General features: G+C 36.0%; 1 pseudogene; it reads left to right on the top strand.

The window, feature by feature from the left end:
* Positions 1-4,804: 4,804 nt before the first annotated feature.
* Positions 4,805-6,342, top strand: LOC101507065 (GDSL esterase/lipase At5g45910-like; annotated as a pseudogene).
* The last annotated feature ends 11,326 nt before the right edge of the window (positions 6,343-17,668 follow it).

Raw genomic sequence — 17,668 nt, forward strand, 5'->3', positions numbered from 1 at the left:
GTTCCCTGGGCGACTCGGTCCACCGTTGTTATTCTGGGGGCGATTATAAGGTTTAGCCACTTGTTTTCCCCTATTCTGATAAGTCGCCCGACTAGGGCCTCCCGAATTAAAATTCCCAACTCGGCTAGCCCTCTTGTTCTTCATATCTTCCACTTCTCTACATTTCTCTACCAGCGCTTGGAAACGTTGAATTCCCAAAGGTAAGACGGAATCTTGAATCTCATACTTCAATCCGTCTTGGAAACGATGACACATGAACGGTTCATCAATTTCTTCACGGAAGAACCTGAAATGCCTCGATAGTGATTCAAATTTAGCAGCATACTCGCCCACAGTCAGGCTCCCCTGGTGAAGTTTCAGAAAGTCGTCACCCAACTTAGTCCTGGTACTCATCGGAAAGTATTTGTCTAAAAACTTTCTTTTGAACGATTCCCAGTTCACCTCCTCGTGGGCTGCTCCCATCAACAACCTTGCACTCCTCCACCAGTATTCAGCATCCCCTAGCAACATATACGTGGCATAGCTGACCTTCACTCCAGCCTGGCAGTTAATCATATCAAAGATTTTCTCCACTTCTTGGATCCATTGATCCGCCTTCTCTGAACCCTCATCCCCCTTGAACTTAGGAGGATTGTAACGACGGAAGTCTTCCAACCCTCTTGATTCTGCAGCACGGATCTCTCTTCCCCTCTTTTCAAGATCCCGTTGAGTCTTGGCAGCGGTCTGTGCAGCGACAGAAGCAGCCATGTTGTTCATAGCCTCCGCCATTTGGTCATTCCTAGCGTTGGCTCTCGGAGCGTCATTCCTTCTGGGCGGCATGGTTTCCTATAAGAACCATCATCAAGTAGAGTTTTAACACTACTTCAAATAATTCTAAACTAACGTCCGACTAACAACACACAATTAAATTGGACTTGACAACTCAAGTCACCTAAACCGACACATGATCAGATAACAACTCCTAACTTATAGGTCGACCTACAATCTATAACCAAGGTTCCACAGCTCCCAAAGAAAACTAAACCTATGCTCTGATACCACAATGTAACACCCAGTTTTTTCAAAGCGAGGGTATATTTTTTTTTAAAAGTAATTAAAAACGAACAAGGAAATAAATCAGGAAATGCTTTTGGATAAATAATTGAGTCATTATAATTTACAAACAGCGGAAAAGTTTCTCCAATTACAAATCCAAAACATTTCTACATAAACATCAAATGGTACATGGGACCCATTCAAAGATGATATAAAACTGATAATATTTGTATAAGTACAGTTTTCCAAAACTAAAATACTCCAAACCAAAAAGAAGGACCCCTAGTCCCTATACATCATCCTAATCTGATCATCCTACCAAAAACTATACACCCTGAGTAATCTCCACGCGCCCCGTGAGATCCTCCTAACACAACAGCAGTCAAGCGTTCCCATCTCCATCCCTGTCCGTAGGGTACGAACCAGTAGGGCCGTCCTGACTCTCATCTGAGGGCAAAGCCCAGATTTCCACAATAGTGTAAAGGGTCACCAACCAGAAAATAACAGTTAACACATAGCAATTAAGTTTTTGAATGCTCAAAACAACTTTTTAACTAAGCATGCATCTTAACAGGATTTTCCATGTGCGAAAAGTTCATACAGTACATTGCCAATGAAAATGAAGGTAAAATGCAGTTCTCGATCTCCTAATTAACACATGATAAAACAAAACATGGATAGATTCATGAGCAATTAATCATACAACTAAAAATGAGGATTTTCACTGAGCCAATCGATTGGGCAATCGATTGGGGTGAAGATTTTTAATGAAAACAGAATCCTGGGCTGAATTCAATCGATTGGTAAATCGATTGATTGGTTCCTGAGCCCCTGGTTTCGAGCCAATCGATTTCCTAATCGATTTGGTGAGGGATTCTTAATGAAAACAGAATCCTGGGCTGAATTCAATCGATTGGTAAATCGATTGATTGGTTCCTGAGCCCCTGACTTAAGGCCTAATCGATTGGGCAATCGATTTCTTAACTGATTCCTTTGAAAATTGTTTTCGAAATCGATTGGCTAATCGATTTTGTGAATTGGCCAAGTCCCTGTTTACCCATCCAATCGATTGGGAAATCGATTTCCCTGATCAGTTTTCCAAAAATTCATGAATTAACCTAAGTCATTCCTAATCAAGTTCACCACTTAACACTTAGCAATTTCTACGCGATTACTACGACACACAAAGGTTCGATAACCATCATACTCACACACAATACACAACACATAGCACTTAACACCTTCATCTCAGTTATCACGATAAATCAAAATTCGAATCACTCAATCATAAACTCAAATCAAACATGACTCGCGTGCCAGGCACCCTAATGCAATGCGTATATGCCAAAATGCATGGACTCGGAATTCCAAACCAAAACCCTCCTCGAAGGGCCGTAAATCATAATTGTACCGCCTATCGCAGGCCAAAGTACCAATTACCGAGGTGCCACCTATCACGGGTCAGCACGATTTACTAAAATGCGTAAATCATAAACGTACCACCTATCACGGGTCAGTACAGTTTACCGAGGTGTCACCTATCACGGGTCAACACGATTTACTAAAAGAAAAAGCGGGAATCGTAAATGTACCACCTATCACGGGTCAGTACAGTTTACCGAGGTGTCACCTATCACGGGTCAACACGATTTACTAAAAGAAAAAGCGGGAATCGTAAACGTACCGCCTATCACAGACCAGTACTGTTTACCTAGGTGCCACCTATCACGGGTCAGCACAATTCACCAAAAATGTAAATCGTAAATGTACCACCTATCACGGGTCAGTACAGTTACCATGGTGTCACCTATCACGGGTCAACACGATTTACTAAAATGTAAATCGCAAACGTACAACCTATCACGGGTCCGTACAGTTTACCAAGGTGTCACCTATCACGGGTCGACACAATTTACCAAATGAAATGCATGAGCATACACAGACTCCATTCACAACAATCGTTAAGCAAATGCAGATATTAAAAGATTCCCCATTTTTAATACCCATTTAACTTAAACGACTTTCAAACAACATTAATTAAATAAGTCATTAAGAGATTCCCCGTTCTTAATACCGATTTAACTTAATGATTTTCAAAACAAAACGTTAAGCAAACAGTCATATTAAGAGATTCCCCATTCTTAATACTGATTTATCTTAATGATTTTCAAAACAAAACGTTAAGCAAACAGTCATATTAAGAGATTCCCCATTCTTAATACTGATTTATCTTAATGATTTTCAAAACAAAACGTTAAGCAAACAGTCATATTAAGAGATTCCCCATTCTTAATACTGATTTATCTTAATGATTTTCAAAACAAAGCGTTAAGCAAACAGACATATCAAGAGATTCCCCATTCTTAATATACTTTTGACTTAAACGATTTTCACACAAAATATTCAGTAAACGAGTCATTAAGAGATTCCCCATTCTTAACACTCATTTACCGGAACGATTTTCAAAAACGATCGTTAAGTAACCGGGACATTAAGAGATTCCCCATTCTCAACGCCCAGTTAACTTAAACCTTTTCCTCAAATGCACATTAAGTAAACCGAGGTATTAAAAGATTCCCCATTTTTAATACTCGTTTAACTCTAATGGTTTTCAAATTCCACGGAAACAAACTCAAACATACTCTCACATTCAAACCATAATTCACAACAACCACACCAATTAACAAACATCAAGTATGGACACGCCAAATACAACGAACACAAATCAAAGTCAACATAACACCCAGATACATCAAATTTCATTTACTCATAATCATACACAATGACATTCAAATTCATTCACCACGAAACATTCATCATTATAAACAAAACCTAACTCTAAGGTTTTACCCATAACGCCCTAGTTTCGTTTTTCCCCAAATCGATACATTTAACCCTAACAAATTCCTTCCCACACAACCACAGATAAGTCCCTAAATGCAAACTAAAAGTTTGGAAGGAGCCCTTACCTTCGCGTTAGCTCTAACGTGCGATTACGGCACCGTGAGTAAATTCGGTAAATTTTCCGCTCGCAACGCCGCTTCCAAAATTGGTCCACTAGCACCGTAGCACGGAGGTGAGCAACCTTCCCTTCTATCACTTCTTGAAACGACGTTTAGATCTAGGTGAAACGGGGAGGTTTGTGTTTGAATCCCTAATACCGTTTTTCTTCGTTTTCGAAACAACGAGGAAGTATGAAGCTGAGAAAACCTTGCTCCCTTACCCACTAATCCTTAGGTTTCTATTCTTGAAGTCAAAGAAAGAAAAAGGAAACAAAATCAACGAAGAAGAAAAAGGGAGGAGATGGTTTTCGCGAGGCAGAGGAAGAAGAAGGAGTTTCTCTGTTTTCTTTCCTTTGCTTTTCCTTTCTTTCTTTTTCCTTCTTTCCTTTCTATCTTCTTTCTTTTTCCCTCCACACAAACATATATATATATATATATTAATTATAACTTAACAAATATCTAGATATTTATTAAAATTACCATTTTACCCGTAACCTCTCCAATCCACTTTTGTCCAAAAATATCTATCCTCGTTGCAACTCAAGTGACATATGCAATTCTTAGCAGCCCAAGATATTTTTAACGTAACTCTCTAGAATTAAATTCTTCGTAAAAGATCCACCGCAATTAATTTAATTTATTGATCGACGATTAATTTTAATCGAGCATCAATATGACTTTTTGGTCCTTTAAACTCCCAAAATATTAATAACGTTGGCTAAAAAAACTCCGAGTTCGATATCAAAATGCACTAAAATACATAAAATATGCTTAAAAATTATGGGTCTTACAGTGACTCTATAAGTGATACTGGGAATGCTATGGCTTTCCATCGTGACCATCCCATGCCTAGCGATAGTCCTTATGGCTACACATACTTCAAACATCCAGCTGGACGTTTGTCGAATGGACGACTTATCATAGACTTTATAGGTATTTTTACTCAAAGATGCTCTATCTATTAAAGTTGTTTACATTCTTCAAAATCAAAAAACAACATTGGTTCATTTTTTATCTATAATTCACTTAATTGTGGCGATTCAAATTGTAGCTGAGGCATATGGACTGCCATTTTTGCCAGCCGTAAAAAATCTTACCAAAGACCAAGACATCAGGAAAGGAGTGAATTTTTCCGTTGCTAGTTCCACTGCACATGAAGAATCGTTTTTCACAAATCGTGGAGTTATGGTACCAGCGACAAATAACTCACTAAGTGTTCAACTTGAATGGTTTAAGGAGCTAAAATCCTCCCTCTGTAAAAACATACAAGGTTTTATTATAACTCCTTGATTATTAGTAGTATTTTTTTTTATAATTATCATAACTCCTTGATTAATGTACTTGTGTTAAACGAATTATGTTTTCTCAATATTTTTAACATAATTGTTGTTCTACTATGTAACAGAGTGTGATGTCTACTTAAAAAAATCATTGTTTCTTGTTGGAGAGATAGGTGGAAATGATGTTATCCAGTATGCTTTCAGTCACAAAACTATTACAGCAATTCGAGAATTGTCCTCATCATAATAGAAGCAATTGCAAATACTACCTCTGTATGTTATGTCAAATTTAGGTATTTGAATGATTAATCTAATCGTTAGAAATTAGATTTCTTTAAAGATATAATCGAATGAACCATGGACATGAGTACAAATAAAAAATATTTTGTTTAATTTTCTTTCCATTTATTAGGCGTTAATTGAAGAAGGAGCGATTGAGCTTGTGGTTCCTGGGAACTTTCCAATAGGGTGTAATGCTGCTTTTTTGACAATGGTTGATAGTAAGAAGAAAGAAGACTTTGATGAATTTGGGTGTTTGGTAGCTTACAATAATTTAGTTGAATACTTTAACGAGCAACTCAAAAATGCCATAAAGACATTACAACAATAGAATTCTCAAGCTAAAATAATATATTTTGACTACTACAATGATGCAAAACGTTTATATCAAGCACCACAACAATATGGTGTGTGTTATTCTTACTTTCTTTAATCCAAAAATATTTATTGTCAATTTTTTGTTAAATTCATTTAAACTTTCAATTTGTTTTATGTACATTGCAGCCTTTACTTCCGACAAAAATGAGATTTTGAAAGCATGTTGTGGATTAGATGGGCCATACAATGTCAATTTTAATATTCCATGTGGTGGGCCAGGTACGAAAGTTTGTTCAGACACCTCAAAACTAATAAATTGGGATGGAGCTCACTTAACTGAAGCTGCTTATAGGATGATAGCAAAGGGATTAGTTGAAGGCCCTTTTGCAAATCCTTGTCTTCAAACTCCACCTTTCAAGATAGCTTAGAATGAGAATGTTGGAAAAAAAAAAACTTTAATGAATTCAAAATAGGAGAAGACTTTATCTATGTAAAAAAGAACTCCAAATTTATTCCAAAAATAAATTTCAAAATTATTTTCTCTCTTCAGTTACCTATAAAGTCTATATAAGCAACAAAGATATTAACAGGTCTAATTAACTTTGTCGCAATATGTATATATACATTCGAATATTTAGTAACTAATTCTACCAACTTCTACAAACTACTTGAGATGCAAATGAGGGTCTTTATTAGGCGATCCACTAAATTATCCAATTGATTGTGGCATTTAAAACATCATTTGCTTGAATTTAAATTGAGCAGCTTCTATTTAGGCCTCTCAATACTAGTGTGTAGGGTTTGAAGGTCAATTACATCATATTCTCATCTGCCTTTTTCCTTATGATTAGTCATGTCAATGATATCATGCACATGATTAGCTAATTATCGATGCCCATCATTCCCTCCAAATGCAATTAATTTCAATAACCCATCTTTGATCTACAAACACCACATTGTTAGTAATAAAATCAAACAAGACAATTAACTAGAAAAAATTGATTGAAAACCTAAAACACTATTCAATCCTCCAAAAAAAGCCAAAAACTTGGTTTGGGAATCATATGCTAGATATAATTATATCGCATAAAACACTTATCATTTATACTTTCAATTGATGTCAATCATCTTATCTATTAGTATTAAGAATAATTATGGTCAGTGATAGAAAAAAAATTATTTCCCTTGATCAGTATCTTTCATAGTTATCCAAAATAATCACTTAAAAAAACATTACAAACTAGTATACTCGTAATTAAATATTGATTGAAATAAGACATTGAGTTATAGTGAGTCCAATCTCTCCTTATCAATTAATCCTAGAGTTCTATTAATTAGTTATGTGAGTTTACATGTAAACTAATTAACTTGTTAATGGGTAGCTACACCTTATTGAAATTAAAATGCAAGGATTAATTCATTCATTATGATGAAAGATACAAATTATAAATTTAAGAGAAAAATATAATCAAATTGGTAAAAGATCTGCCATAGCCTTCGCAGGCTATGGATCTAGTTACACATAATCATGCTAATAACAAAACACGTAATAAAATTCATGAACTAAATTTGCAAATAAAAATTAACCAAGAAGAGGAAGAAGTCTTGTGTGCCTCCAAATCTTCTTGTCAAGTGTTAATTGTCAAGTGATTAAAGTAATAATTGTCAAACTAATTACGTTCCTATGTTATTTAGACCAGTTAATACGAGGCATTTTGGTGTTGTGGGTCACAAAATGTCCAAAATTTGAAGGACCTCTGTTGTCAATTGTGTATGTTTAGCATGATAGTTATTATTCATATAATTTAAGCGTGAAACATGAATTTTCTTTTTCATGATTATCATACATCATCCATTGCTAAAAGTGTGTTTTATATGTATCTTTGACTTGCTGTTTTTATTTTTGGAAGTTGAATATCAAATTCTTGTCTCAGTTACCAATTTGTTTACCTTTGTTGTTGATTCCTGAAGTAGACTTAGGCTTAGAGGGCTTAAGCAATTTTCTTGATTGTATTTAACACGTAGATATCTTAATGTGAAAATAGAGGCATGAAAAACCATGGTCACAAATTTTTAGAAATTATTGTAACTTAATTTATAATTCAATTTTTTTTCTATTGACATTGTAGATATTTGGGAGTGTTCTCCATTTATAACTGAGAAATTGCACTATGATAGAAAAGCACATACAAATAACTATAGAAGGTAAGTTCCTATAACCTAAAACTATAAGTTATTTGTTCATTTATTGAATTTAAGTTTTTGGATTCTTACTCAAATAGTTTATTTTATTTTCTTCTTGGTAGATATTGAATTTAAAAAATTGTTAATTATAATGTATAGGCTATGCTTAATGATATTACATAATATGGACATTCGTCATCGTCGTAGTTGGTGTATAATAGGCTAAATCATAGTCAAATAACTTCCGTTTCAAATTTATGAATTTCTCATCTCAAGCATTCGTAAAGTCCACTTCCGTTTCAAAATACGAATCATAGAACATTTTAATGTTAATCAAGCAATAAAAAACATTAAGCACAGAGATGAGAAAAATAATTCAATAAACTCATTCATATAGCTAGAAATCAAATATAAAAAAATAAGGGTTTCATCTTGTTACACTCATCTCTAACAAATAGGGTTTAGTTACTCATGACAGAGCTATAAAAGATAGAGATTAGAGAAGAATTACAAGAAAGATTCATGAATGATTCTCGATAGAACTGCTACAATGATGTTAGAAACGGCCGTCTTTGGGTTTCTATGCTAGGACACAAGTCTCCCAACTTCCCAATAGTCAAAAAGATCCTTAAAAAGTGAAAAAATTGCATTTTTAATGAATGTTGTTGCGTCCATGCGCCCCAGGAGCAGAAAACGCGCTTCAGGCGCGCGCTGGCAGTGCTAAAAGGCAAGAAATGTGCCTCAGGCGCGGCTGTTGCGCTTTAGACGCACAACATCTGCTGTCTGAATTATACTGCATTTTTCGTTTCTTTCGAGTCTGAATTTGGCTCTGGTGTCGTCATGAAAGTTGTAGCTGTGGATCTTAGCTTTCATTTGAACTTGGTGTGACGCCAATTGGACATCTACAACTCCATATATGGCTGAAATATTCAACATATGTTATGTTGATTTCTCACCAAAATTCAACACTGCACTAAAACAAAGTAACAACGCAAAACTCCGAAAATTCTCTACTTAATCAAGGAAATAAGAAAATAAAAATTTCATTAAATCAAAGAAATAAAATTAACAAAATATATTAAATAAATCCTTAAATTAACTAATGAATAAAAGATAAGTAAGACTAAAAACAATAAAAAATATGCATATGATGAAGAGTCATTACAACCCCAAACTTAATCTATTGCTTGTCCCCAAGCAACAATTAATTTCAGATTTGGTGCAACTAAAAGCAAACTTAAACTCAATTTCTCAAATCCAATCAAACTCAATTTTCCAAGTTCCAGCTACAACAAAATATTCATCATGCTCCATGGTTGCTTAAAAAAAACACAATTTGTACACTTTAACATTCATTCATCAAGTTCAACTCTCTCTTCACATAATCTCACCAAAATTTCTCTCCAATGTTTAGAAAGGGTTATGAATTTATCACTTAAATCCTAGAACATGCATCACACAACCATAGGCTTGAAAAAATTCTAGTTAGCAATCACAATGCAGTAAACACATACACTTTTGGAAGACTTTCGGGTTGTAATGAGGCTTTGGTAAGGGGAAGACATTTTGGGATAGTAGGCTTTACTACTTGGAGTTAAGCATACATTTCCAAATTATTCTACCATTTTTTATTTTTCTTCACCTTTTCATTCTGGAGATTCTCAAGTATTGACAAAAGAACCAAGAAGATATTATTTACCAAAGTACACAAACTGATTTTTTTTTCTTCTTTTACTTTTTCTTCTTTTTTGTCTTTTTGTGAGAATCACCACCCCAAACTTAAAAGGTTGTTATCCCATGAGCAACCCCAAACTTAGAATTTTACCAAGACAAGAAAAAAATTTCCTACCTAACTCCAAGTAAGGTGATGTAATTAAAGTCAGGTCTTTGACTTGTAATGTGGCTAGTAATCGAAAGAAAAGGGCAAGACTCAAAGGGGCTAGCAAAGGATAACATTTTCATAGGATAGTTAGAAAGGCTCAAATGACCAAATAAAATTGTCTCAATGTATGTATAAATTACAAGTGATGCAAGTCAGAATTAGTGCAAGTTCTGAAGGGATAACACATGTCTGAATAATCACACAACAAATAATTAAAGTGTTTAGGCCCAAAAGCTCACAACTAGGATAATAAGAAAGAGTATGAACTATCTAAATGATGCCAAACATGCTACTACAAAATTTATTTAGTTTTTTTTTTAAATGGCAAGTGAGACTTCGACAACCAATGAGTAATCAACAATGCATGCATTAGTGAAATTTATCGAATTGAACAATGATATGAGCAAAGAAATAGAGTTTAAATTTCAGAATCCCAAACAGAAAACTTAAGGCCAAATGCAAGTTGTTAATAATTCTTCATCATAGTGCACGCTTACACAATTAGAAAGAAACAAATTCAAATAACAAAAATAAGATTGCAAAAAATAAAAGATACCTCTACCTGTGGATTGCCTCCACGAAGCGCTTCTTTAAAGTCATTAGCTTGACGTCTCAACTATTGTCAATGTGACATATATGACAGGAAGAACACATCATCCTTCAACCAATGGCATATCTTTCTTTTTCTCTACATATTCATCTTCATTCCCCTTCAATGTAGTGGAAAAACGGGGGAAGTAAGATGGTGGTGCTTCTAACATGGCTAAAACCTCTTTCACCTTTGGATCTTTACTTTCTTTAACAACATCTTGGAGTAGGCATAATACTCTTTCTAATAGCATAATGGGTCCTTGATGTTCAACTTCTTCATCGACTATCGAATTAAGAATCTCAATTCGGTTGCACCCTTCTCTTTCGTTTGAATGCTCTATGGCTTTTAAAATATTGAATGTAACTATTTCCTCATTTTCCATAAAGGTTAAAGTGCCATCCGCCACATCAATCATAGCTCTCCCTATTGCTAAGAATGGTCTCCCTAAGATCAAAGGGATATCATTGTCTTCCTCCATGTCTAGTACCACAAAATCCACTGGAAAAATGAACTTATCTACTTTGACCAACACATCTTCCACAACCCCATATGGGTGTTTCATTGAACGATATGCAAACTGTAACATCAGTTGTGTGTCTTTTACTCTTCCAATGCCTAACCTTTTGTATATGGAAAGGGGCATAAGACTTACACTAGCCCCAAGATGACACATGGCTTTCTCAAAAGTTTTATCCCCAATAGCGCAAGGAATAGAGAAGCTTCCAAGATCCTTGAGCTTAGGTGGCAACTTCCTCTGTAGAATAACACTACACTCTTCAGTAAGCATCACTGTTTCACTACTAATTTTTCTTTTCTTTAACAGATTCTCCTTCATGAATTTTGCGTAAGCCGACATCTCCTCTAATGCTTCTGCAAAAGGAATGTTAATTTGTAATTTTTTAAAAACATCAAGAAACTTACCAAATTGTTTTTCATTTTCTTCCTTTCTTAATCTTTGATGGAATGAAAGTCGAATTTTTGGTTTTGGGAGTGATTCCCTTTTTTGTACCACAGGTTCTTCCTCCTTTTTAAGAGCAATGTGCTTGTAACACCCCGATTTTTAACAGCGCGAGTGTATTTTTTTAAAAAAACAGATTCATAAAAACAAAGAAATAAAGAAGGAAATACTTTTGGATAAATATTTAAGTTGTAACACAACGACAAAAGTCAACAACATTTATAAGCAGTGGAAATAGTTTGAAATAAAAATCCAAAGTATTTAAAACAGCAAAATGCACTGGGGCTATGAGACCTATCAGACATAGCTCATACCCCTGAGGTATTCTTGGCAGACACATGTACAATAGCACTGCCCAAGAATCTTAACTTCCCCACGTCACATCAAAAACTGGTACATGGACCCATCAAAATAAAAGTCTAGCGACAATATTGGTATAGGTACAGTCTTCCAACATACAGTAAATACATCCATAAAAGAAACACCTCTAGTCCCTATACAACCGTCTAATTTGATCATGACTCAAAAAAACTTTACAACCCAGGTGATCTCCACGTGCCCCGCAAGATCCTACTGACGCAGCTCCAGTCAGATGTGTCCAACCTACCTTCCCATCTACAGAGTACTAACCAGTGGGTTTAATTGGTTTTAAACTATTGCCTCTGCAACTATTGCCTCTGCAACTAATTTAATTGGTTTCATGACCTGCATCTATCCCTAGACTACAAATTCATGAATTTCTCATCTCAAGCATTCGTAAAGTCCACTTCCGTTTCAGAATACAAATCGTAGAACATTTTAATGTTGATCAAGCAATAAAAAGCATTAAGCACAGAGATGAGAAAAACAATTCAATAAACTCATTCATATAACTAGAAATCAAATCAAAAAAATAAGGGTTTCATCTGGTTACACTCATCCCTAACAAATAGGGTTTAGTTACTCATGACAGAGATACAAAAGATAAGGATTAAAGAAGAATTACAAGAATGATTCATGGATGGTTCTTGATAAAACTGCTTCAATGGCGTTAGAAACGACCGTCTTTGAGTTTCTATGCTAGGGCACATGTCTCCCAAGTTCCCAAGAGTCAAAAAGATGCATAAACAGTAAAAATTTGCGTTTTTATGATTGCTGATGCGCGTCACGCGCCCCAGGCGTGCGTTGACAGAACTGAAACACGAGAAATGTGCTCCAGGCGCGCAGGGCGCGCTTCAGGCGCACAACATCTGTTATCTGATGTATTTTGCATATTTATCATCTTTTGCGTCTGAATTGTGTAACACCCTGTTTTTCAAAGCGAGGGTATATTTTTTTTTTTTAAAAGTAATTAAAAACGAACAAAGAATTAAATCAGGAAATGCCTTTGGATAAATAATTGAGTCATTATAATTTACAAGCAGCGGAAAAGTTTCTCCAATTACAAATCCAAAACATTTCTACATAAACATCAAATGGTACATGGAACCCATTCAAAGATGATATAAAACTGATAATATTTGTATAAGTACAGTTTTCCAAAACTAAAATACTCCAAACCAAAAAGAAGGACCCCTAGTCCCTATACATCATCCTAATCTGATCATCCTACCAAAAAGCTATACACCCTGAGTATCTCCACGCGCCCCGTGAGATCCTCCTAACGTAACTGCAGTCACGCGTTCCCATCTCCATTCCCGTCCGTAGGGTACGAACCGGTAGGACCGTCCTGACTCTCATCTGAGGGCAAAGCCCAGATTTCCACAATAATTGTAAAGGGTCACCAACCAAAAAAATAACAGTTAACACATAGCAATTAAGTTTTTAAATGCTCAAAATAACTTTTCAACTAAGCATGCACCTTAACAGGATTTTCAATATGCGAAAAGTTCATACAATACTTTGCCAATTAAAATTGAAAGTAAAATGAAGTTCTCAATCCCCTAATTATAACATAACAAATCAAGACATGGATAGATTCATGAACAATCAATCATACAACTAAAACTGAGGATTTTCACTGAGCCAATCGATTAGGCAATCGATTAACAGGATGACTGAGCCCCTGACTTAGTGCCAATCGATTTCCAAATCGATTTCCTAAAGGTTTTTTCTCGTCGATAAATAAATTGAATTTAACTGCGATGAATCCTTTACGGAGAATTTAATGCGTTTCGGGTGAAACGGTAATTTAATAAATATCTAGATTTTGAGATATTTGTTAAGTTATATTTATTTTATATATATATGTTTGCTTGGAGGGAAAAAGAAAGGAAAACTAGAAGGAAGGAAAAGGAAAAGAAAATAGTATATAAAGGAAGGAAGGAAAAAGGAAGAAAGGAAAAACAAAGGAAAGAAATAGAAAGGAAGGAAAACCCAAATTTTCCATCTCCTTCCTCAGACAACCAACCGTGAAACCAAAATTCCATCCTTCTCCATTTCTCGTTTTCGTTGCTTCCTTTTCTTCAAAGCTAGTGACCCAAGGTTGGGTGAGGGTTAGACCAAGGTTTTCGTAACTCCACTCTTCCTCTTTGATTCGAAAACGAAGAAAAACGGTTTTTGAGATCCAAACACAAACCCCTCCGTTTCTTCTAGATCCAAACCTCATTTCTCGAAGAGATAGAAGGGAAAGTTGCTCACCTCCGTGCTACGGTGCTAGTGCACTAATTTGGAAGCGGCGTTGCGAGCGGAGATTTTACCGGAATTTCTCGCGGAACCGGAAACTCTCGATAAAGCTAACTTTGAGGTAAGGGCTCCTTCCAAACTTGTAGCTTGCATTAGGGACTTATCTGTAGTTGTGTGGGAAGGAAATTGTTAGGGTTAAATGTGTCGATTTGGGGAAAAACCAAACTAGTGCGTTATGGGTAAAAACCTTAGAGTTAGGTTTTGTTTATAGTGATGAATGTTTCGTGGTAAATGAATTTGAATGTCATTGTGTATGATTATGGGTAAATGAAACTTGATGTTTGTTAATTGGTGTGGTTGTTGTGAATTATGGTTTGAATGTGAGAGTATGTTTGAGTTTGTTTCCGTGGAATTTGAAAACCATTAGAGTTAAACGAGTATTAAAAATGGGGAATCTTTTAATACCTCGGTTTACTTAATGTGCATTTGAGGAAAAGGTTCAAGTTAACTAGGCGTTGAGAATGGGGAATCTCTTAATGTCCCGGTTACTTAACTATCGTTTTTTGAAAAATCGTTCCGGTAAATGAGTATTAAGAATGGGGAATCTCTTAATGACTTGTTTACTGAATGTTTTGTGTGAAAATCGTTTAAGTCAAAAGTATATTAAGAATGGGGAATCTCTTAATATGTTTGTTTGCTTAACGTTTTGTTTTGAAAATCATTAAGTTAAATCGGTATTAAGAACGGGGAATCTCTTAATGACTTATTTAATTAATGTTGTTTGAAAGTCGTTTAAGTTAAATGGGTATTAAAAATGGGGAATCTTTTAATATCTGCATTTGCTTAACGATTGTTGTGAATGGAGTCTGTGTATGCTCATGCATTTCATTTGGTAAATTGTGTCGACCCGTGATAGGTGACACCTTGGTAAACTGTATTGACCCGTGATAGGTTGTACGTTTACGATTTACTATTTAGTAATTCGTGTTGACCCGTGATAGGTGACACCATGGTAACTGTACTGACCCGTGATAGGTGGTATGTTTACGATTTACGTTTTTGGTAAATTGTGTTGACCCGTGATAGGTGACACCTTGGTAAACTGTATTGACCCGTGATAGGTGGTACGTTTACGATTTACGTTTTTGGTGAATTGTGCTGACCCGTGATAGGTGGCACCTCGGTAAACAGTACTGGTCTGTGATAGGCGGTACGTTTACGATTCCCGCTTTTTCTTTTAGTAAATCGTGTTGACCCGTGATAGGTGACACCATGGTAACTGTACTGACCCGTGATAGGTGGTACATTTACGATTCCCGCTTTTTCTTTTAGTAAATCGTGTTGACCCGTGATAGGTGACACCTCGGTAAACTGTACTGACCCGTGATAGGTGGTACGTTTACGGTTTACGTTTAGTAAGTTGTGCTGACCCGTGATAGGTGGCACCTCGGTAAACGATACGGGCCCGTGATAGGCAGTACGTTTATGGTTTACGCTTTTTAGTAAATCGTGCAGACCCGTGATAGGTGGCACCTTGGTAATTGGTACTTTGGCCTGCGATAGGCGGTACGATTATGATTTACGGCCCTTCGAGGAGGGTTTTGGTTTGGAATTCCGAGTCCATGCATTTTGGCATATACGCATTGCATTAGGGTGCTTGGCACGCGAGTCGTGGTTGATTTGAGTTTTATGATTAAGTGATTTGAATTTGAGTCGTTGTGGTAATTGCGTTGAAAATGCTAAGTGTTATGTGTTGATTGTTGTGTGTAAGTATGATGGTTATCGAGATCCCAATTGCCGTGGTAATTGCGTTGAAAATGCTAAGTGTTATGTGTTGATTGTTGTGTGTAAGTATGATGGTTATCGAGATCCCAATTGTCGTGGTAATCGCGTAGGAATTGCTAAGTGTTAGGTTGTGAACTTGATTAGGAATGACTTGAGTTAATGCATGAATTTTTGGAAAAACGATCAGGGAAATCGATTTCCCAATCGATTGGATGAGTTGCAGGAAGTTCACCATTTTGACCTAATCGATTTGCCAATCGATTGTATAAATATGTCTTTCAAAATCTTTTAAGAAATCGATTTGGAAATCGATTGGCAGAGAGGCAGGAACTCAGCAAAACTGCCGAAATCGATTTGGAAATCGATTTGGCAACACAGGGACTCATCAGAACTGACAAAATCGACTTAGAAATCGATTTGGTCATGCAAAAACTCAGCAGAACTGACCAAATCGATTTGGCAATCGATTGGCTCAGCAAAAGTCCTTATTTTGAGTTAGATAATCGATTGCTCAATTGATTTATCAATGCTTTGGTCAGTTATGTATTACTTGATGGATTGAGAACTTTATTTTGAGTTCATTGTTAATTGGCAAGCATTATATGAACTTTTAGCATATGGAAAATCCTTTTAAGGTGCATGCTTAGTTGAAAGGTTATTTTGTGCATTTAAAACTTAAATGTTATGTGTTATCTGTTAATTTCGGTTGGTGACCCTTTACAATTATTGTGGAAATCTGGGCTTTGCCCTCAGATGAGAGTCAGGACGGTCCTACCGGTTCGTACCCTACGGACGGGAATGGAGATGGGAACGCTTGACTGCAGTTACGTTAGGAGGATCTCACGGGGCGCGTGGAGATCCTCAGGGTGTATAGCTTTTTGGTAGGATTATCAGATTAGGATGATGTATAGGGACTAGGTGTCCTTCTTTTTGGAGTGGAGTATTTTTAGTTTGGAAAACTGTACTTATACTAATATTGTCAGTTTGACTTTTTACTTGAATGGGTTCCATGTACCATTCGTTGTTGTGTAATTGTTTTGGATTTATAATTGGAGAAACTTTTCCGCTGCTTGTAAATTATAATGACTCAATTATTTATCCAAAGGCATTTCCTGATTTAATTCTCTGTTTTATTTTAATTCCTTTTGAAAAAAAAAATATACCCTCGCTTTGAAAAACGGGGTGTTACACCAATCGACTTTCTGAGAGTCACACCTACTACTGGAGTAGGTAGAGCCTTGAAATCGAAGAAGTTGACTCCGAAATTCATTGGACCATATCAGATTTCTGCACGAATTGGGCCTGTTGCTTATCGGATTGCATTGCCTCCGATACTGTCCAATATTCATGACGTGTTTCATGTGTCACAGTTGAGGAAATATCTTGCAGATCCATCTCATGTGATCGACCCAGACACAATCCAACTGAAGGATAACATGTCATTCGAAGTACCACCTGTGAGAATTGATGACAGGAAGATTAAGCGATTGAGGACCAAGGATGTTTCGTTGGTCAAAGTAGTTTGGAACCCAATTACTGGAGATGCGACTTGGGAACTGGAGAGCAAGATGAGAGAACAACACCCAGAGTTATTTATCGACGCATAGTTTCGAGGACGAAACTAATTTTAGGGGGGTAGTAATGTAAGACCCATAATTTTAAAGTATACTTTATGTATTTTTGTGTATTTTGGATATTGGCTCGGAGGCTTTTTAGCCAAAGTTAATAATATTTTGGAGTTTATATGAT

The sequence above is a fragment of the Cicer arietinum genome, chromosome 7 (assembly GCF_000331145.2).
Source record: "Cicer arietinum cultivar CDC Frontier isolate Library 1 chromosome 7, Cicar.CDCFrontier_v2.0, whole genome shotgun sequence".
Taxonomy (NCBI): Eukaryota; Viridiplantae; Streptophyta; class Magnoliopsida; order Fabales; family Fabaceae; genus Cicer; species Cicer arietinum.